Below are 6,000 nucleotides of genomic sequence, written 5' to 3'. Positions count from 1 at the left end.
CCCGGCGCCTCCCGCGCTGAACAGCCCCCCCGCCGCGCGCCGCCCCCCGCGGCCGTTGGCGCCGCGGCACCCACCAGGCTGAGCTCGGTGCCGGGCCAGTTCACCCTGAAGGGGATGTCGTCGCTGAGCTGCGGCACGGCGCGCCCGCCGCCCGCCGCGCCCGCCGCCAGCAGCCCGCACAGCAGCGCCAGCGGCGCGGCTGGGGCCGGGAGCGGGGCCGGGGCGCGGCGCCGCCGCCCCGTCATGGCGCCCGAGCCGAGCCGAGCCGAGCCGAGCCGAGCCGAGCCGAGCCGAGGCGGCCGCGGACCGCCGCCGCCGGCACCCGCCACCGGCCACGTCTGCTTCCGGCGGGGCGCCGTGTCACGGCTGGGGCGGGGCCGCGGCACATCAACATCCGGGGCGGCCACGCGGTTCGCCGGGAGCCGTTAGAGCCGTTAGCAGTGGGCGGTAAGTGTGCGGCCGCGGCGGGCGGAGGCTCCCGCGGCGCCGCTCGGGCCGAGGGCAATCTTCACCCCGCCTCGGAGCTGTTTCTCGTGCCTTCCTCCCTGCCGTCTCCGGCCGTGCCTGGCGCCGTGCAGGGGCGGGCGGCGGGGGAGGCTCGGCCCAGCCCAGCTCAGCAGGGGCGGCCCGGCCCGACCGCCGCGGGGCCGCGCTGAGGGCGGTGCTGCTGCCCGTGCTGCCGCCGCGGGCCCTCCCCCTACCGTGCCGCCCGGCCCGGGGCGCCGTGGGGGCGAGCACTTCCCTTCCTCCGGTCTCTCCGCGCCCAGGCCGGCCGCGTCGCCGCGGCATTTCAGCGGTTCCGGACCGGGTGCCCGGAGCCTCCGGGGTGCGCGGCCGCCGGGCTGGTGGTAACGGCAGCTCCCCCGCGCCCGGGGCCTTGCCCTGTGCTGGCTGGCAGCTGCTGCAGCCTGGGCCTGAAGTAAATGTGTACGCGACAGGGTGGCGCCTCTCGGCGTGTGGCTTTGTGCCTAGTCTGTGCCGGACTGATCGGAAGGCTGCCTTCTAGGAAAGGCACTGCAACTCTGCTTATAGATGAGCTTGGCAGGTTTTATAGAAATGAGTGCTTTTATCAGGCTAGGAATAAAAAGCTGTCAAAAGGAGAGAGAATTTCTGGAAAACAGTTTGTTTTAGAGTTATAACCTGGTTATGTATGCTTTTGTACTGGTGTTGTAGTATTTGCAGTATTTGCAATGAAATCAGGATCGCTGGAGAGAGGAAATTGGCATTTTAGTATAGAAATATTTAAGCTGTCTTCCAAAAAATGAATACTAGAAACAAAGTGCCACGGAGGTCTATATGGCTGATTGACCCTACTGTGATGCTGAGGTTGCTACTTACCTGGGCTTCTTAGAAGCTGTGATTAAAGTCTATACATGTTTTTAGAGACCTCCTGTCCTTGAAATTTTATCAATTTATATGCTAGCTCATAAAAGAAAAAAATCAAGCATCTGTTTTCAGTTTTTTTTTTTTTCTACTACTTGTAGAAGTCAGTCACTATTATTCTGTACTTCTGTAGTTGTCTGGTCTGTCTGCTCTGTTCTGTCCTATTCTGCTCTGTCTGGTGTTCTGTCTGTGGGTTTTCTTTTTTTGTTTGTTTGGCTGTTCTGTTTAGTTTCTCCAAGCCTGTGAGGAATACATATCCTTCCAATTCCTTGTGGTTTTTTTTCCAAATAAATCTTCATGAAATGAATGCTTTAATGTAAATAGCTGCAATGCTATCTAATGCTTATTCTGCTGTGCTTTTATAGAGTGCTTTCTTGTAATAAGTAGAGGGCTTACCTGTGACTCTTGAAAATGAAATGCTTTGATTGATGAAGATTAAGCAGTGACAAAGCAGGTAGGGACTGTCTGTTGTGAATCACTTATGCAATCAATAGAAAAGTTGGGATATTTTTAAGTCCTGATCTGTCTGTAACCTTTTTTTTTTTTTTGAAAAATCTAAAATATCGAGAGCTCAGAATTTTTTTTGTACAATAGTTTTATTCAATGTTAATAATATAGGTTGATGGAAAAACTAATGGGTCTTATTCTCAAAACTGTTTTTTACACTTGAGAAACAATTTGTAAAGTTGATGTGTAACTTGTGTTAGTGTAAGTAAATACATCTACATACTAGGATCTGATTTTTTTACAATGAGGACTGTAGAAGTACTATAACAGAATAAATAAATTTTACAGATAAGGGAGAAATATTTCCCTGAAAAATCATAATACAATAATTAGTAACTGTCGGGGTTGTTGGGAGCAGCAGGGGCTGGCTACCCCATGGGGGATGGGAAGCTAGGAGCTGGCTGAGGCAGTGGCCCGGTCCCGCAGTGCCTGAAGGAGGCAAGCAGGGGATGGCCTGGGGATGGTAGTCCGGGTCAGCYAAGGGTGGGCCCTTGGGATCACCAGGGAAGTCCATGGTGATGAGGCAGGTTCTAGGTCAAGCTGGGAAGTCATGTCTGCAGGTTGGGGGTGCAGATCAGCAGGCTATGTGTCCAGGCACAGGCGCGGCTGCCTTGCAGTTCAAGAAGGGCTATGAATGGGAACTTCAATTTAAAGATCATTTCTGAGTGAAAGGCAGGGGGAACCTGCTGAGGCTTAGTGGAGCTGTTTGGGGGAAACCTCTGAGGCTTCTTGCAGCTTTTTCTCATGGAGCTCCAAGGCTGACTGAGTCTTCTCAAGCCGCCCTCTCTTATCAGGGAGCTGGCCTTGAGCACAGGGAACTAAATTCCAGGGTGGATGGGAGGGAAGCAGAAGAAGAACCGTTTGCTCTAGGCCTTGACATACATACTTTCAGTGTGCTTTTATGTATTTAAATGTTTTTTTGAGCATGTATCTCTTGTATTGTGAGACAGCTGTTGTTCGTTCCTCCTTTGATCTAAAAGTATAACACATTTTTGATAATTGTGTAGCTCTAGTAAAATAGTCACTTTTTGCAAACTTATTTGGTAGAAATATGTATTTCACAGGACAGTTTTAGAGCTGGCACACTTATATACTTAGTACTATGGCCTAGTACAGCTTGCCCTTTCACAGGCAAAGATGGCCTGTGCGAAGTGAGCTTCCATGCTGGAGTATGTTCACTAGTAGAATACTATATATGGAGTTGTACTGCAGCCAGTGCTTTTCTGACATATATAGTGAGTTGAAAAAGACTGCAAATGATACTAAGTTATTAAGCATTAGCGTACTAAATCTGACTGCAAAGAATTGCAGAAAGGCTTTGATTCTTTGACTAGATGATAAAATAGCAGGTGAAATTTTTCATAGACTAATGTAAAGTAAGGCACACTGGACAGGAAAAAAATTCTAACTGCACCTCTACAATGAGCTGACCATGGTCACTCAGGAATGAGATTTTGAGGATAAAATAGACGTGTGAAAATGTTAGATTCAGTGGTCAAAAAAAGCAAATTGAAAGTTAACAGTGATCAGAAAAGGAATAGAAAACCAAAAATAAAACATTATTATGCCCCTGAAAAAACTCATATTGTGTCCATTTTGAATATTGTGGGAAGGTCTGGTCCCTCTCACTGGGAAAAATTAAGGATGTAATAGGTGTGGACAATGTGCAGTATTACATGGATGATAAAGGTATGGAAGAGCTTCTGTGTAAACAATAAGTAAGTAGACTAAGATTCTTCAGTCTGGAAAAGAAGGAATTGAGGGAGATGAGACAGATCTACAAGGTCAGGAGTGTCATAGAGAAGTTAAAGGGAGAAGGGCTGCTGTCTCCTGTAATACAAAAACAGGGAGGTACTAAATGAAGCTAGCACATGTCACAGAAATTCAAGTAACATGTAGTTAACCTTAGAATCTCTTGTCACAGGATGATGTGGATGCTAAAAGATTACTCCAAAGAAAGAATTAGATGACAACTGAAGATGGAAAGAGTTATTAAAAACTAAGACTTCACTGACTCAGTAGGCTCCATAGACTTAAACTATGTTTTGTAGTAGTGCTTGTTCTGAATTTTTTTCCTGGTGCATTGGCTTTTGCCATGATTGGAGAAGAGATGCAGAGCTGGAGAAATCCAGGGGCTTATTGAATTTCAGAGGAGTTTAGGTGTTGCACCTGCCTTTGGGCTTCAAACACATCCTTCTTGTACAGAGCCAGTGCTGACATCCCGGTTTACAGTGGAGACAGTATCATTTGAAAGGCCTAGATTTGCAACCAGCATGGTCTTTCTCTAAGCCTCACAAAGAGATTTTGAATGACATTCAAGAGCCTGATTTGGGGGGGGGGGAGAGACTTCTGGAAGAGACCTCTGAGATGTTTATAAAAACACATAATGCAAATATAGACACAGATCTGAGTACAATTGCTCTTTCGTTTATTTAAATATACCTTAATCCAGGCTTTTAAGAAAACAATAAACATCTCAAATGTTTCTTGTTTTAGTTCTTCCTTTCTGAATATTGGCTATTATGTTCAAACAAGCGGGAGATCCTCTGTATCTCGCATGTCTGCTGCAGCTCCCCTCAATCTAAGTTTGCGAAAGTGACCAAAAAAGGGGCCCTGTCCTGTTGCATTTTTTTCAGCAAAATTATTACCTGTTTAATAGGCATGCTGTTACAGACAAAGCAAGCCTAGAAACAGAATGTTTGTGAAGGTTTTATAAGAGATTCTAAATAATTGTGGAATGACTGCAATTTAGGCAACTTTAGTTCTTACTTTAACATTTAGAATTTTCTCTTTATTGCATGGACATTGACAAAGAGCCAATATACTACTGTATTTTCCATCTCACTGCTATTAGTACTAGACAATTATCTGCTAGTTTCACCCACTTGTCCAGTTCTAGTACTCTAAACAGTTACATAACTGTCAGCCCTCATTGTAGAGTTTAAACTTAAAAGTTTATGGAGCAGCAGTGGGTATACTATGTTGACATGACCCCCTACTGGATAGACTGTATGGCAAGATGAAACTTTTCCAGTGTGATGCATATGTCTCTCCTGAATGGCATAACTGATAGTCACAGCATATTTTTTACATCAACGAAGTATGCTGTGGGAGTATTAATCTATCTAGATTGGCTAGTGTTATGTTTTCCTCTTTTTCTTTTCTTTTCTTTTTTTTCTTTCAAGTTTTTAACTGATAGAGTTGTGCCAGCAACACTTTTGTGGTATAGATGAGGCCCAGAAGACTCAAAGAATTAAGCAATGGAAATTCATAGACAAATATAAAGCATTTAGAATTCAGTGTTAATTGGAGATAGAAGTGAGTTGAGACACAGCTGGAATGAAGTGGAGACTGGAGGAAGGAGAGAAGTGGGGCAACTTACTGTCTGGTTGGCAGTTGGTGATGGGATGTAATATGGGGATAAAAATAATGTTTTTGCAGTGTGTAGCAATCCTTAATAAACCCTAACTGGTAGAATGGGCACTGAAATACTTAATGAGAGAAACAGACTATTAGGTGGTTTGGTCTAGGGATATGAAGACAAAGGAAGGAGAAGATACCAGAAAAATTCCAAGTGGTGGTGGATAAAGAGAGTGTGGATGATACACCATCAGTTCAGACAGGTTGGCTTAAGATGTTTTGTTCCTGGCTATTCTTCATCACTGTTTTGTCAGTAGACTGATGTATATGTGTCATTACGTACTTACGTTGGGCAAAAGCAGCTGAGTTTGTTTAAACTGTTTAAATAAATGGTTTGAACTCCCATTGTTAACTTTTCCCTGATCAGAAGTACAACCTCCAGCTGGGGTGGTTATAGCTGAGATAGCTTAAAACTTTACTAAATGACACCCTCAGGTTTAATCACACCCTCAGGTTTAATCACTATTTTTTGAGTTTTGCTACCATAATCTGTTGGTTAAGGGTGTAATTTTTTTGCTGTTAAACTTGTGCCAAAGTAGATAAAGCTATGTTAGGAAAAGAACCTTCTTCCAGTTTAAGGTTAAGGTAAGTCTACAGTGAAACGAGAATACCAGAATACCTATATAGACAAGACCTAAGCTGTAAAAGATCAGCAAAATGCAGGCAAGACACTTGCTTGAGTAGAACAAT

General features: G+C 45.2%; 2 protein-coding genes across 3 annotated transcripts in view; one reads left to right on the top strand and one right to left on the bottom strand.

Annotated features, from left to right (window-relative positions):
- Window positions 1-181, bottom strand: part of ERLEC1 (endoplasmic reticulum lectin 1) — a 17,183-nt gene extending 17,002 nt beyond the window's left edge. The window contains exon 1 of the mRNA XM_026074394.1: window positions 75-181. The gene's annotated coding sequence lies outside the window, so the exon portion shown is untranslated. The remainder of the gene's footprint in view (window positions 1-74) is intronic.
- A 150-nt stretch (window positions 182-331) lies between these two features.
- Window positions 332-6,000, top strand: part of LOC112970220 (ankyrin repeat and SOCS box protein 3-like) — a 36,845-nt gene continuing 31,176 nt past the window's right edge. For both annotated transcript variants that reach the window (XM_026074379.1, XM_026074378.1), the window contains exon 1: window positions 332-447. The gene's annotated coding sequence lies outside the window, so the exon portion shown is untranslated. The remainder of the gene's footprint in view (window positions 448-6,000) is intronic.

Source organism: Apteryx rowi, unplaced genomic scaffold, assembly GCF_003343035.1.
Source record: "Apteryx rowi isolate R43461 unplaced genomic scaffold, aptRow1 scaffold_387, whole genome shotgun sequence".
In the NCBI taxonomy this organism is placed as follows: domain Eukaryota; kingdom Metazoa; phylum Chordata; class Aves; order Apterygiformes; family Apterygidae; genus Apteryx; species Apteryx rowi.
The sequence above is the reverse complement of the archived record's forward strand: the minus strand, read 5'-3'. Positions and strand labels throughout refer to the sequence as shown.